The sequence below is a fragment of the Acomys minous genome, assembly GCF_964271855.1.
Source record: "Acomys minous genome assembly, chromosome: 6".
Classification (NCBI taxonomy): Eukaryota; Metazoa; Chordata; class Mammalia; order Rodentia; family Muridae; genus Acomys; species Acomys minous.
The window spans coordinates 87704070-87720819 of NC_140487.1; positions in this window are offsets into that span (position 1 = coordinate 87704070).

Consider the following 16750-nt stretch of genomic DNA (forward strand, 5'->3'; position numbering starts at 1 on the left):
AGTTTGAGGCCAGCCTGGTCTACAGAGCGAGTCTAGGACAGCCAAGGCTAACACAGAGAGACCCTGTGTGGAAAAACAAAACAAACAAACAAAAAAAACTCAAACAAACAAACAAACAAAACAAAACGTAAAGAAAAAGAAAAGAAAACCAAACAAAAACGGGCTAGAGAGATGGCTCGGAGATTAAGAGCACCATCTGCTCTTCCAAAGGTCCTGAGTTCAATTCCCAGCAACCACATGGTGGCTCACAACCATCTATAATGAGATCTGGTGCCCTCTTCTAGTGTGCAAGTGTACATGCAGGCAGAACATTGTATAAATAATAAATAACCGGGCAGCAGTGGTGCACGCCTTTAATCCCAGCACTCAGGAGGCAGAGGCAGGCAGATCGCTGTGAGTTCGAGGCCAGCCTGGTCTACAAAGTGAGTCTAGGGCAGCCAGGACTACAAGAGAAATCCTGTCTCAAAAAAACAAAACAAAACAAAAATAAATAAATAAATAAATAAATAAGTAAATCTTAAAAAAAAAAAAAGAAAAGGAAGGAAGAAAAAAGAAAGCAAAAACAAAGGCAGCAGAGGCGGAGAGAGACAGAGTAGGATTGGAGTAGGGTTGGAAAGTAGCCTCAAAGAAGGCAGTGCAGGAGGAAAGAAAACTGTGCAGGGCTAGAAAAGAGAAGAAAAGACTGAGACCAGTGAAAACAGAAGACAGCTGAAAGTGAGCTGGGTTAGCAGGGGGAGAAGACAGCTGACCCAGGAGAAGCTGAGCCGAGCCAGAGAAGAAAGTGTTAGGAGACACAAGCCCCCACGAAGTGTTGGCCTTCCTGCTGGGGTGGCAGGGTAGCCTGGAGCTCAGAAGCCCAGGAGCCACACAGCTCTGAGATGGGACAGTGGAAGGGCATCCTGAGACACAGCAGCCTCGGGACCACACAGCTCTGAGAGGAAGCCTCCTCAGCGGAGGCATTGTAGCTCCCAGGGGAGAGCGTCCACAGCTGAGCTCAGGAGGAGCTCAGAAGTCCTCAGCCCCTCAGCCCTGCTCCTCTTTTTCCCTTCATTGCCTCTTGGCATCCTTTGATGACAGAGTCACACCAGGCAGCAAATCTCATAAAAGAGATGTACTGAGATTTCTTAATCCTGGCACTTGGGAGGCAGAGGCAGGTGGATTGCTGTGAGTTCAAGGCCAGCCTGGTCTACAGAGAGAGTTCCAAGACAGCCAGGGCTACACAGAGAAACCTTGTCTCAAAAAACTAAAAGGGGGGGGGGGGTGAGGGAAGGAGGGAGAAAGGAAGAAAGGGAGAGGGAGAGGGAGACCAAAGGAGAGAGAGAGAGAGAGAGAGAGACAGAGACAGAGACAGAGACAGAGACAGAGACAGAGACAGAGACAGAGACAGAGACAGAGACAGAGACAGAGACAGATTTACTGAAAGATTTATTGGTGAGTCCAGGGTGTGGAGGGACAAATCTCCAGTTGGCTGCTGATGCTCCTAAGAGAGGAGAGCAGGGAATTAAACGAAGGATGGGGCATGTATAGGATTTCTTAGGGGGTAGAGCTTTTCAAGGCAAGATTTCCAAAGTGAGGATTGGTGGGATTTCAAGTCCTGAGCTTGGGGAGTTCAGGGATTGGTGGATTTTCCTGTTGAGGGTTTGGTAGTTTTTGTGCTCAGGGATTGGTGGGTTCCCCCCCCCCCATTCAGAGATTGGTGGGTTTTTGTGGGACACTCAGGGATTGGTGAGTTTTCCCCCTCAGGACTGGGTAGCTTTTTTTCCCCGCCCCTTTTTGCTGCATTGGTCCCATGGTTTAGGATGAGAAGAACTTCCTGGCCTCGGGTGGCTTCGGCTGAGGTGTCATTGCTGCAGAGCTGCTCCAGGAGGCTGGAGAGGAGGTGCTGCCACCATGGACATCGCCTGTAGTGGTTTCTCACAGGCTGAGACAGAGAAAGAAGGTGCAGACACCGTGGACAGTTCCTGTGGAGGCATCTCACTAAGGCAGCAGGCTGAGGAGGTGGCTGTTTTGACAGGTGCCGCCATATTGGTGGTCCCTTAGGATGGTCCGGGCTGAGGCAGGAAGGAAGGGCTGCCACCATGGCAGCTCTTGTGGGTGAACAGCTCAGAGACAACATGAAGAGCTCACACAAAGGAGCTAAAGAAAAAAGACGAAAAGCTATGTATGTGCATGTGTGTGAACACACCTCTTGGAGACCAGAAGTATGTCAAATCCTCTGGAGCTGCAGTCCTGGCAGTTGCGAGCCAACAGACCTGGGCATCTAGAATCCAACTCATGTACAGCAAGCTCTCTTAACTGCTCAGCCATCTTCCAGCCCCGGCCCCACCTTTCCTTGATGCCTCTCGCAGAATTCCTGTTTCACTATGTCTGTGCTGGTCCCGGAAGACCTTGAACGGCCATTCTCCTGCTACACGGCGCCTTCCTTGTCTCTTCTGTTTGGTTCCAGAAGGCCAAGGAGAACGGTTGGAATAGAAACCGGAAGGGGAGCCGAGCATGATCACATGCTTGTTATCCAGGTCTCAGAAAGCAGAGGATCACCCAGCAGTTGAAGGCCAGCCTGGGCTACATAGTGAAACTGTATTTAAAAAGAAAAGAAAAGGAGAGAAGGGCCAGGTGTAGTGGCGCACGCCTTTAATCCCAGCACTTGAGAGGCAGAGGCAGGCGGATCTCTGTGAGTTCGAGGCCAACCCGGTCTACAAAGCGAGTCCAAGACAGCCAAGGCTACACAGAGAAACCCTGTCTCGAAAAACTAAAAAAAACAAAAGAGAGAAGGAAGGAAGGGAGGGAGGGAGAAAGAAAGACCTTATAGCTCGCCGCCAGAGGATTTGTGTTCCTTTCTCTTTTTATTTATTTTTTAAAAAATTAAACGAGGCAGAGGCATGTGGATTCTATGAGTTTGAGACCAGCCTGGTCTACAAAGCAAATCCAGGACAGCCAAGCCTATATAAAGAAACCCTGTCTCCAAACAAACAAACGAACAAACAAAACCAAGACTACAAAAAAGCAACAAAAGTAGGGGCCGAGGAGATGGCTCATTTATTAATAGCACCTGCAGCACAATCGTGAAGACTCCACTGTCAATCATGGAGAGATGGCTCAGAGGTTAAGAGCACTGACTGCTCTTCTAGAGGTCCTGAGTTCAATTCCCAGCAACCACATGGTGGCTCACAACCATCTACAATGAAATCTGGTGCCCTCTTCTGACATGCAGGAGTACATGCAGGCAGTACATTATTAAAAAATAATAAATCTTTAAAAAAAAAAAAAAGACTAGCGTTTGGATTCCAGCATCCACATATCAAGCCAGGTGGCCTAATCATGCCTGTAACCCCAACTCCAAGGTAAGCTTAGACAAGATGATCATTGGCGCTAGCTGGATTCTAGTCTAGCTGAGACAATGACAGACCCAGTGCTGTCTGGTTTTTTGTTGTTTGTTTGTTTGTCAATTTGACATAAGCTAGGATTATCTGGGAAGAAGGAACTCAATTGGTAAAAACACAAATTGAACTGTAGGCAAGTTGGTAGAACATTTTCTTGATTAATGATTGATGTGGACAAGCCCATCCCATTTTGGGCAGTGCCACCCCTGGACAGGGGGCCTCGGGGGGGCTTGTATAACAAAGCAGGCTGAGCTCTTCTTTGCCCCCATGGGGAGCAAGCCAGTAAGCAGTATGCATCCCTAGTCTCTGCTTCAGTTCCTGCCTCGAGGTTCCTGCCTTGCTTGACTTCCTGCCTGGGCATCCATCAGCGATGGACTATGATGGGAATGTGTAAGCCAAATAAACCCTTTCTTGTACAGTTGCTCTTTGGTCATGGTCATTTTCCACAGCAGTAGAGAACATACTAAATCACCCAGGTTCAGGGAGAGATCCTACCTCAAAAGAAGGGCTCTCTTTTTGAACCTGGTGTTTATTAACTGGCTAGGCCGGCTGGCCAATGAACTCCAGGGATCCACAGGGGTCCATCTGTCTCCACCCCTGACCCTAGCCCTGAGGTACAGAATTGTATTATTATTGTACTTGACTATTTGCATGGGTGCTGCGAATCCAAACTCAGGTCCTCGTGTTTGCATAACAGTCACTTTACTGGCTGGTCCATCTCCCCATTTTATTTTATTTCATTTCATTTCATTTCATTTCTCTGTTTTAGCCCTGGCTGTTCTGGAGCTCATTCTGTAGACCAGGCTGACCTCAAACTCACAGAGATCCACCCGCCTCTGCCTTCCAAGTACTGAGATTACAGGCGTGTGTTATCACTGCTCGGCTAATCTCTCCATTTTTAAACACCATCTGGGCTCATCTTTCATACCTTCCTCTCCTTTACCTTTAACCACCAAGCATTCATTCAAAACCCATGAACTTTACATTTTTTTATAGTTTTTTTTGAGGGTTAGGGGTGCATGTAGGGGTGTATGGGAGCCATGGCATTTCTGTGAGAGTCAGAGGACAACTTAGAGGAATTAGGGGTCTTTCTTTCCATCATGTGGAGCCCATGAATCAAACTCTGGTTGTCAGACTTGAAAGCCAACGGCTTGCTGGGCGTGGTGGCGCACGCCTTTAATCCCAGCACTCGGGAGGCAGAGGTAGGTGGATCGCTGTGAGTTCGAGGCCAGCCTGGTCTACAAAGTGAGTTCAGGATGGCCAAGGCTACACAGAGAGACCCTGTCTCGAAAAACCAAAAAAAAAAAAAAAAGAAAGAAAGAAAGAAAGCCAATGGCTTACTTGATAAGTCATATTGCTGACTCGTCTTCCTTTTGAGATGGGTTAGATGGGTTTTCTCATCAGTCCAGGGCTCACCAGTCATCCTAGTTTGGCTACCCACCAAATCCCAGAGTCCGCCTGTCTTTGCCTCTGCGGGCCTGGCAGTACAAGCAAATAGCCACCCAGCTTTTCCATGTGGATTCTGGGTACCAAGCTCATGTCTTCTTGCTTTTGAGGCAGACACTTAAACAATGGGAAATGTCCGCAAACCCTGAAGTTTTGCCAAGATCTTCCCAAACTGGAGTTATGTATTTCTTTTTTCTTTTCTTTCTTTCTTTTTTTTGGGGGGGGTTTTCAAGACAGGGTTTCTCTGTGTAGCCTTGGCTGTCCTGAACTCGCTTTGTAGACCAGGCTGGCCTTGAACTCACAGCGATCCATCTGCCTCTGCCTCCCGAGTACTGGGATTAAAGGCGTGCGCCACCACCACCCGGCTTTTCTTTCTTTCTTTCTTTCTTTCTTTCTTTCTTTTTTTCCTTCCCCAGACAGGGTCTCTCTGTGTATCTCTGGCTATTCTGGACCTGACTCTGTGGACCAGGCTGGCCTCAAACTCAAAGATCCTCTGGCCTTTAGCTCTCAAGGGCTGAGATTAAAGGCCTGCACCACAGCCAACACTACTACCAGGCCAAAACACATCTTTTTGTTTGTTTGTTTTTTAACCTTTCCTGGGGTTTGAACCTAGCAGATGTATCCAACCTGTATCCCAAGGGCTATATATGTCCACGGACAGTTGTGAATACAAACTAACTTTGCTTTTCTTTTTGGAGACAGAGTCTCATATAGCCATGTCTGACATCCAACTTGGGGTTTTTTTTGTTTGTTTGTTTTTTTGTTTTGTTTTTTTGCTGTTGTTGGGTTGTTTTTGCTTTTTGCTTTTCGAAACAGGGTTTCTCTGTGTACCCTTGGCTGTCCTAGACTCACTTTGTAGACCAGGCTGGCCTTGAACTCACAGTGATCCACCTGCCTCTGCCTCCCGAAAAATGTGTAGCCCAGGCTGGCCTCAAACTCATGATCCTCCTGCCTCCACCTCCTTCAGCAAATCCTACCAGTGTGCATCACTAACTTGTTACATGGCTGAGGCTGGCCTTGAACCCTTCATCTTCCTGCCTCTGCTTCTAAGTGCTGGGATATACAGCAAGTATTTTACCAATTGAACTATCTCTCCAGCCTGTTGTTGTTGTTGTTGTTGTTGTTGTTGTTATTATTATTATTATTATTATTATTATTATTATTATTATTATTATTTTACTGACAGGGTCTCATATAACTTAGGCTGGCTGCCACCATCCCTGGCTCCTGCTTTCCTTTTAATACTAGATTTACATATCTCCACTTCTGGAAGACCTTTTATGATAGTTCCATAATTTTGTTAGTAATCCTGTTGAGTGTTCCTCTGGTTGGGCCAGGGCACTGCCCTGCATTTATAGTCCCAGCTACTTGCGAGGCTGGATATCTTAGTTAGGGTTACTATTGCTGTGATGAAACACCATGACTAAAGCAACTTGGGGAGGGGGTTGTTTATACTTCCGTAATAGTCCCCATCACTGAAGGAAGTCAGGACAAGAACTCAAACAGGGCAGAGACCCGGAAGCAGGAGTTGATGCAGAGGCCATGGAGGGGTGCTGCTCACTGGCTGGCTTCTCATGGCTTGGCTCAGCCTGCTTTCTTATAGAACCCAGGGCAGCCAGCCCAGGTGTGGCACCACCCACAATAGGCTGGGATCTCCCCCATCAATCACTAGTTAAGAAAATGCTCATGCCAGGCTGTGGTGGTGCACGCCTTTAATCCCAGCACTGGGGGGGGGGCAGAGGCAGGCAGATCTCTGTAAGTTCGAGGCCAGCCTAATCTACAAAGTGAGTCCAGGACAGCCAAGGATACACAGAAACCCTGTCTCGAAAAACCAAAACCAAAACCAAAAAAAAAAAAAAAAAAGAAAGAAAGAAAGAAAGAAAGAAAAAAGAAAAAGAAAAGAAAATGCTCTACAGGTTTGCCTACAGCCTAACCTATGGAGGCATTTTTTTCAATTGAGGTTTTCTCCTTTCAGGTGACTTTAGCTTGTATCAAGTTAACATAAACCTATGCAGCACACTGAGGCAGGAGAATCACCAGAGCCTAGAAGTCAAGAAGGCTAAATTGGACAATGTGGCAAAACCTGCCTCAAAAATAAAACAAATAGCATAGCTGGGATATGGAATGTATGTTACCTGAAGAGCTAATGCTTGTGTTGCACAAGGAATTAGGTTTTATTCCCAGCACCAACAAAACAAAATAAACAAACAAAAATCAACCTGGATGTGACAGGGTAATTCCTTTAACTCCAGCACCCTGGAGGCGGAGGCAGGTGGATCTCTGTGAGTTTAAGGCCACCCCAATCTACCCAGCAAGCTCCAGGCCAGCCAGGCTTACATAAACAAAACCTTGAAACCTACTGGAGAGGTCCCCAGCCCAGGTAGGCAGTAGTGGTCAAAGAAGGCTTCCTCATCATTTTTTTTTCAGCTGCCCTGTTTTCCCTGGGTCTTGAAGGACGAGGGGGAATTGTCTAGATGCCGAGAAGCATAGAGGTTCCCTTATGTGAAGGCATCGGGGCGTGAATCCTCCTAATGTGCTTAGAGTCCACAACAGAGTGTGGCCAGAAGTGGGAGCGAGCTGGAAAGGCAGGCTGGGGCAGATCACGCTGACGACTGCAAAGCTTATATTTCATCTCCCCTGCTGGGCTGGGTGACGCTCGGTTAGAACACCCTCTGGCACAGGTGGCTCGCTGACAGTCAGCACTTGGTGACATTTAGAAGTAACTTGTGATTAGCTCAGTCTCTCATGCTTGAGCTTGTACCTGCATCCATGCCTACGTGCAGGTGGGAGGGAGGCTTCAGGAACGGGCTTGAAATCCTGGGAGCTCAGTTAGTTGGTTGTTGCTTATTTTATTTAAGGGTTTGTTTTCTTTGGTTTTAATTATGTGCATTGGTGTGTGTGTGTGTGTGTGTGTGTGTGTGTGTGTGTGTGTGTGTGTAGTGGGGTAGGAACACATGTGAATGCAGATACCTAAAAAGTCAAGAGGGACATGTGGGGTTCCATGATGGTGTTACAGGTCGTTGTTAATAGTCCAACATGGACGCTAGGAAGCTAATTTAGGTCGTTCTGCTCAAACAGCACCCAGTGTAAAGCTCGGGCCATCTCTAGGTCCTTTTTTTTTTTTTTAAGATTTATTTATTTATTATTACGTACAGTGCTCTGCCTGCATGTACACCTGCACACCACAAGAGGGAATCAGATCACATTATAGATGGTTGTGAGCCACCATGTGGTTGCTGGGAATTGAACTCAGGACCTCTGGAAAAGCAGTCAGTGCTCCCAACCTCTGAGCCATCTCTCCAGCCCTCCTCTGTTTCTTTGTTAGAGGCAGGCTCTCACTGAGCAGCCCACGCTGGCCTGAAACTCATGGAAATCCTTGCTTCAGCTTCCTGAGTCTTGGGATTCATGACACACCGTTCCTAGCTAAGAATATGGAATGGGTTTGAGTGTTGTCCACGCACAGGGGCCACGCTAACCTCTGTGTTGCTCTAATTACAGTGTATGTGCTATAAAGCAGTTTTAGAAAGCACTAAATCTCAGCTGAGTTGTGATAATTTACAACAAAAACCCCGATTCTTTCACTGCCCTTAGATTTGTAACAGGCTGGGTCATTTGAACGGACCCCCAAGTCCATCTGCACGCCATGCACACAGCTACAACCCACAGCAGAGCAGGTGTGAACAGCACCGGCCGTGCTCAGGCACGGAGAGCGTCTGGTGTGAGATGAAGAAATGAATAGCCCGTTCCAACTCTCAAAATACAAAGATGTGTATCACACTCAGAAAACATTGTAGAAGTCGCTGGCCACAAGTCATCACGTTCCTAGTGACATGTTGGGACCTAGTGGTTTCCTAACTTTAAGGAGTTCATAATCTAGTAAACATATAGGTACCAGAATGAAAACTGGGAAATAACCGCAGCTATCTAAGAAAAGGAAACCTCAGCTGCCTACCCACAGCCAAGGCCAACCAGTCAAACCTTAAAAGGGGAATTAGACTGGCAGGGAGTGAGGTCAAGGGTGTGTGTCACTGCCTGAGCTGAGGCTGGTGGCATGCAGAAAGGGCAGTCCAGGAAGAAAGGCCGAGATCAGGGAAAAGGACTAGTTCTTGGAGTGTAGCTGGGAAGTGTCCAGCGGTGTGTCCCTAGGGGTCTGCTGGGAGGGCTTTGGATAGTGAACTAAGAAGCTGCTCTTTCAGAGGACCCTAATTCAGTTCCCAGCTTCCACCTCAGGTGCCTCATAACTACCTGTCACTGTAGCTCTAGGTGATCGGGCCACCTCTGGCCTCCCCTCTGAAGTTACATGCACAGGCCCGCATGTAGACACACACACCTACACATAACTAAACACAAACAAACCAAGATCCCTGGGTACTAAAATTAGTGCATCTCCTCCTAATCTTGGGTTAGGGTAGACAGTGAGAGCCCCACTGCATAGCCACACACACCTATAATCCCAGCATGCAGGAGGCAGTGGCAGTAGATCTCTGCAAGTTCAAGGACAGCCTAGTCAACATGGCCAATTCCAGGGGCTGGAGAGGCTCAGAGGTTAAGAGCACTGGCTGCTCTTCCAGAGGTCCTGAGTTCAATTCCCAGCAACCACATGGTGACTCACAACCATCTATAATGTGATCTGATGCCCTCTTCTGGCATGCAAGTGTTGCATGCATGCAGAACACTGTATACATAACATGGCAAATTCCAGGTTACAGCAACCACATTTCAGACCTAACATGACATGTGATGTGATGAGAAAGTTACCTTTCGACACTGGTCTGTGTGAAATAAACAAATGGAGGGCAGCAGGCTTATCTGGAGTGTGTGGTTTATGTTTGAGCTGTTGGCTTTAAAGACTTAAGCAACCACATCTCCTACCTTAGTTTACACCCTTGTGAGATCTCCCTGACAAAGTTGTTTATTCATTATGGGTAGGATAGAAAGACAAGGCATGTGCACCATGTGCATGCAGTGCCCCCAAGAAGCCAGAAGAGGGCATCTGGACCCCAGGAACTGGAGCACAAACTGTAGTGAGCTGCCGCCATGAGGGTTGTTGATGTGTGAACCCCGGTGTGGAAGAACAGTCAGCGCTCTTAACTACTGAGCTTTCTCTCCAGCCCATTTGTTTTGGCTTTCTGAGACAGCATGTAATGTGGCCAGGTTAGTGTGCGAAGTCAAGGATGACCTTGATCTGACCTCCACCTCCTCAGTGCTGGAACTACAGCTCTAAACCACCACACCCAGCCAAAAAAAACCCAAAAACCAAAAAACAAAAAAACAAAACAAAAAACTTTAAACAAATTGATTCTGGGTTATATTGTGAGTTCTAGGCCAGTCTAGGTTGCAGAACAAGACCCCGGCTCACTTCCCTATACACACCAAGAAACAAACAAACAAACAAAAGCCTTTTAATGATTTCTTATCAGCAAATGCTTTACTTTTATACTGTTATATATAGTTGTAGACCTGGGGTCATGTAAAAATTCTCTGGTGAAAAAGGGTTGGGGGTGGAAACTTTTAAAGAAACACTAATCTAGAAGCTGGAGAGATGGCTTAGTGTTTAAGGGCACAGAGTGTTCTTGCAAAGGACCCAAGTTCAATTCCCAGCATGCATGTCAGGCAAGCTTACAACTGTCTGTAACTCTAGCTCCAGGTGATCTGATAACCTCTGTCCTCGTAGGCAGAGACATACACAATATAGGTAATAAAATTTTTTTTTTTTAAAGAAGAAAAGAAAAAGAGCCAAGAGGAGGCCAAAGGTAAAGTCAAAAAGGTTACCACCCAACTTGTTACCCTGAGGGGAGGGAAAAGGCCAGGGCTGTCACTAACTTCTGCTGTGCCTTGGCACCAAGCCTCTTTCCTGAACTCCAGCCTTCTGCTTTGTAAAGCAAGGCAGGCACATTCAGCTTCGAGCTCAGCGCAGGAGGTTCAGAGGTCCTCTCCTTTACTAGGGTTTCGGGCCATGCAGGTCACGTGATCATGGTGTGACCTGCAATCAGTCACCCTTGATTTGCAGTCTGGGCAAAGCAGCGGTGGCAGCTGTTACAGCCTAGTGTGGGAGGAAGGCGGCAGCAAGGGAGGGCTCGAGCAATTGGCAGGCCACAGCAGGAAAGGCAGGTCGCCCTACTGCTGTGCTGCCCTTTTCGGAAGGTTCCCAGGATATCTGCAAGGGCTTGGAGCTGGGAACGCCTTAGGATACCCGCAGGTGAACCGTGCCCAGACTCTCTGTCACCATTAGTGCCGGGCTGCTGAGCAAAGCCAGTTAATATACAAACCCCAGCCAGGCATAGTGGCCTTGCCTTCAATCCCAGCAACCAGGAGGCAGAGGCAGGAGGATAACTGTGAGTCCCAGGCCAGCTTGGTCTACAGAGAGTCCAGGACAGCCAAGGCTACACAGAAAAACACTGTCTCTAATGCTGCTCCCCTCCCCCAAATACAAACACCAATCGGAAGTTTCCAAGATGACCTCATAATAAAACGTAATTGGTCCTGCATCTCAGCCATAGGCAAGATCCTGGTAGTGTGCTGGGTGGCCTCTACTTGTCTGAATCCTTTTTTAAACGTAGGACTATTTATTAGATTGGGTGTGGTAGCAATGGCTGTGACTCTAACACTCAGGAAGTAGAAGCAGGAGGAGCAGGAGTTCAAGGACTGACCGCCTTGGCTCTATATTAATAACAAGCTCAAGCACGTTGATGGCAGAATTACCCAAACCAGAGGCAGGAGGATCCCTGTGAGTCCCGGGCCAGCCAAGAGTATGCAATAAGAACCTGTCTTGAAAACAAACACACCATCAGTGTGAGGCCACCTAGACTATATGCCTAAGACCTCAAAGATGAGAGTGGGGTGGGGTGGGGCTGCTGGAGAGATGGCTCTTGCTCAGGACCTAGGTTTGGTTCCCACACCCACAAGGCAGCTCACTACTGCCTATAACTACAGTTTTAGTAGATCCATTGGCTGGCCTCTCCAGGCACCAGGCATGCCCTGGTGCAAACACATACATGTGCACCAAACATCCACACACATAAAATTCGTTATAAAAAATAAATATAGGCCTGGCGTGGTGGAGCATGTCTTTAATCCCAGCACTCAGGAGGCAGAGGCAGGCGGATTGCTGTTAGTTTGAGGCCAGCCTGGCCTACAAAGCAAGTCCAGGACAGCCAAGGCTAACACAGAGAGACCCTGTCTCAAAAAACCAAAAATATATATATATAAAAACAAAACAACAATAAAACTTCAGCTGAGGGCTGGAGAGATGGCTCAGAGGTTAGGCAACCACATGGTGGCTCACAACCATCTATAATGAGATCTGGTGCCTCTTTCTGGTGTGCACATGTACATGCAGGCAGATCACAGTATATGTAATAAATAAATCAATCTTTTTTTGTTTTGTTTTTGTTTTTTTAAAGACAGGGTTTCTTGGGGCTGGAGAGATGGCTCAGAGGTTAAGAGCACTAACTGCTCTTTCAGAGGTCCTGAGTTCAATTCCCAACAACCACATGGTGGCTCACACCCATCTATAATGTGATCTAATGCCCTCAAATGTACACACAGGCAGAGCACTGTATACATAATAATAAATAAATAAATATTTTTTAAAAAGACAGGGTTTCTCTGTGTAGCCTTGGTGTCCTGGACTTGCTTTGTAGACCAGGCTGGCCTCGAACTCACAGGGATCCACCTGCCTCTGCCTCCGTGAGTGCTGGGATTAAAAGCGTGTGCCACCACACCCGGCGTAATAAATAAATCTTAAAACAAAAGAAAAGAAAACATCAGCTGATACTTGAGAACACTGCCCAAAGTTCTCTGGCCTTACATACAGAAGCATATGGAAGAACACACACATATACATACAAACAAACAAATAAATGCAACTTTTTTTTTTTTTGGGTTTGGCTTTTCAAGACAGGGTTTCTCTGTGTGACAGCCCTGGCTGTCCTGGACTCACTTTGTAGACCACGCTGGCCTTGAACTCACAGATCCACCTGCCTCTGCCTCCGTGAGTGCTGGGGTTAAAGGCGTGTGCCATCATGCCTGGCAAATAAATGCAATTTTAAAAGTTACTGACCCACCTTTGAGTACTCAGCTGCCTTCCCCCGGGGTCCTCTCACTTCCCACACTCCCCGCCCCAACACACGTGCAGCTGCCTTCCACTGGCTCTTCCATGCATGAAAAGGAACCATATTGAATGTCCACTATTCAGAACCTACACTGGACCCCTTTGCTGATCCAAGTCAGGGTGATGACCTGCTGCCCGCCAGCCCTGAGGACTCTACCGAGAGACCCTAACACCCCCCCCCCCCCCCCCCGTGAAAAGAACCTAGCAAAGGCAGGTAGGAAGGAATTTGCCTGCAATGGAACTATAGTTGAGCATCCAGAGTATGAAGTGAGCTACAGGACGGGCAGAGGAAGGACAGAGGACAATGCCCGATGGAGAGTGGACAGGCTAAGGTGTCGGGTGCCGTTTGCAAAGGCTCTCTGTCTTGTACTCTCTGCTCCAGCGTAAGAACCCTGCAGATTGCTTAGACTGTGATTAAGCAAGATGTTCTGCCAAGTGTATACACCCAAGGTCTGCAGACTATCAGAAAAAGGACACTCTGGCCTCAAGGCTGAGAGTCGATTGCGATTGCACCGCCTTTCCCGTGAGAATGTCCGCATTATCTCCTGAGAGCGCCCTTCTGCCTGGTTTCCCCATGCCTGAGATGTGTGTACATTGAACTGGTGAATAAAGCTGAGGTGTTGTGTGGTATTAACTGCAGGCCCTCTCGAGCCTGTCCTGTACTTCCGACTATTTCTTGCCTCTGTTTCTTATTTCTGTTCTTTTCTTTCTCAATCCTCACTCCTGGTCTAGGATCTGTTCAACAGTGTCCAGAGCGGGCTCTGGCACTAAGGACAACCAGCTGAAGGCTCATGAGTTTCCAAATGCTTATGGCTAAGGAAAGATTTCCTGGCAATGAGTTTCCTTCTGTCCCTTGTCAGAAATATAAAAACCTCAGAGTTTGTATGATGTTCTTGGACGAGTGTAACCCCTTTATGCAACAACCCGAAAGAATGAATAAACAGACAAACGAGGGCAGGTAGAGTGCCTGTCTAAGATTCGTGAAGGCCTGGGTTAGATCCATGTCGGCATAGGGCTGCATCCACAGGTAGAGGCTGCAGGAGGATCGGAGGGTCATCTTTTGAGTTTGAGGTCAGACTGAGATAAATGAAACTTGGCAAAAATAAAATAAAATAAGACACTCCAAGAGCGCTGGCTAATTTTGTCAACTTGGCAGAGGCTAGAGTCATCAGAGAGGAGGGAACCCTGGTTGGTGAAATGCCTCCATAAGATCGGGCTGCAAGCAGGCCTGGAGGTCATTGGCTTAACTACGGATTGAAATGGGAGGGCCCCAGCCCACTGTGCATGATGTCATCCAACGGCTGGTTGTTCTATTAGGAAGCAGGCTAAGTGAACCAGGAGGACCAAGGCAGTAAGCAGGACTCCCCCCCACCCCCATGACCTCAGTGTCAGCGTCAGCCTCCTGGTTCCTGCCCTGTTTGAGTTCCTGTTTGACTTTCTTCAGTGATGGACTTGGGTGTGGAAGTGTAAGTCAAATAAGTCCTTTCTTTCTCAGCTGGCTTTTGGTCATGGTGTTTCATCACAGCAGTAGAAACCCTAACTAGGATACCAAAAGAAAGCAGTTATCAATCCTCCTGAAACAGCTCATAGGACTGAATATGGAGACCTGGAAAGATAGTTCCGCAGTTAAGAGCACTGGCTGCTCTTCCAGGGGACCCTGGTTGCCCCAGCAACCAGATGGTGGCCCACCACAATCTGCAACTCCAGTTCCCAGGAATCTGAAACTCTCTTCTGGGTATCAGGCACACAAGTGGTACAACAAAACGCCCCCACACATTAAACAAACAAGAAAGAAAAGGACTGAGTTAGGCTGACGGGCTGGGCACGCCTTTAATCCCAACACTTGGGAGGCAGAGTCAGGTGGATTTTCTGGTTCAAGACCAGCCTGGTCTACAGAGTGAGTTCCAGGACAGCCAGGGCTACACAGAGAAACCCTGTCTCGAAAAACAAAACAACAAATAAAAGGAGAGAAAGAAACTGAATATGTCTAGAGAGAGTGTTTTACAAAGGATTTGCCTGTACTTTTTTTTCTTTTTATTTCTTGTATGCTTGTACATGCATGTGAATGTTTGCATACAGTACGGTGCCCAGTGAGGTCAGAAGAGGGCATTGAGTGCCCTGGAGCTAGAGTTACAGGCATCTGTGAGCCACCCAGCATAGCTGCTGAGATGCAAACTTTGTACCTCATGATTGAGCCGCCATTGTTTTTGTTTGTTTGGTTGGCTGGCTGGTTTTTCGAGACAGGGTCTCTCTGTGTAGCCTTGGCTGTCCTGGACTCACTTTGTAGATCCGCCTGCCTCTGCCTCCCAAGTGCTGGGATTAAGGCGTGCCCCACCACCGCCCATTGAGCCGCAATTATTCTTAACCACTGAACCATCATCTCCCCAGCCCTTATGGCTTGTTTTTAGCAAGGGCTCTTACTATTTTGTCATCTTATAAAGGTAACTTGATTTTGTAGCTAGGATCTCATAAACCTGAGGCTGATCATGAGCCTCCGATTCTCCGGCCTCCGCCACCAGTGCAGTGCTAGGATTAGGCACCAAGCTGCCCAGTTTCTTAGGTGCTGGGGATGGAACACCTTCCAGAGTGCTGGTAAGACTCAGCCAAGGGAGCGACACCTCACCCCAGTACAGGGTTTAAATAAAAAATAAATGAAAGATAAACACAAACATTGGACACATTGGAATTCCCTTGTACAATATTACCATACTCTGTTCTCACTCCAGTTAGCAACTATTATTAATAGTTCTGAATATTTTCCCTCATGTGTATTTTTTTTTTAAATAGAGCTGGAGATCCAACCAAAGCCTTCCATCTGCTAAGCAAGCACTCTATTTTTCAGTTATCCCTCTGTTCCCAGAGGCTAATTTTTATTTAACCATATTTTTTAGGTTTAGTTTCCTTTTTGTTGTTGTTGTTTGTTTTTGTTTTTTGAGATAGGGTCTCTCTGTGTAGCCTTGGCTGTCCTAGGCTCACTTTGTAGACCAGGCTGGCCTAGAACTCACAGCGATCCATCTGCCTCTGTCTCCTGAGTGCTGGGATTAAAGATGTGCACCACCATGCCCGGCTGAGACACTTTTCTTAAAAAATAATTTCAGTCAGTCATGGTGACACACGTTTATATTCAGGTGGCAGGGAGAGAAAGGTAGCCATACGCTCATGGCCAACCTGGGCTACCTAACAAGATTGCCGTAAGAAACTAAACCTAGAAGATGGTGCTGAAAGTGAAGGAAGCTTCTGCCCTTCCCAAAGCTGAAGCCAAAGCGAAGGCCTTCACAAATAGGAAGGCTGTGCTGAAAGGCGTCCACTGCTACAAAAAGAAGATCCACAGGTTACCCACCTTCCCTCGGCCCAAACCCTGTGGCTCCTTAAAAGAGTGCACCCAGAGGCCAGGCAGTGGTGGCACATGCCTTTAATCCCAGCACTTGGGAGGCAGAGGCAGGCGGATCACTGTGAGTTTGAGGCCAGCCTGGTCTACAAAGTGAGTCTAGGACAGCCAAGGCTCCACAGAGAAACCCTGTCTGGAAAAACCAAACCAACCAACCAACCAAACAAACAAACAAAAAAGTGCACCCAGGAGAAACAAGCTTGACCACTATGTCACCATCAAATTTCCCAGGCTGGCCTCGAACTCACAGAGATAGTGACAACATGGTGCTGATAGCTAATGTTAGGATAAGGCTGTGTACAGCACCTTAGCGGACTGAAACCAAAGAACAATGGCACAAAGTTACACCATGCAACAAATCTGACAGAAGAGGGTTATATGGGGGAGGCAGAGAGCAACAGGCCACCTGAGAGTGGGGTCATG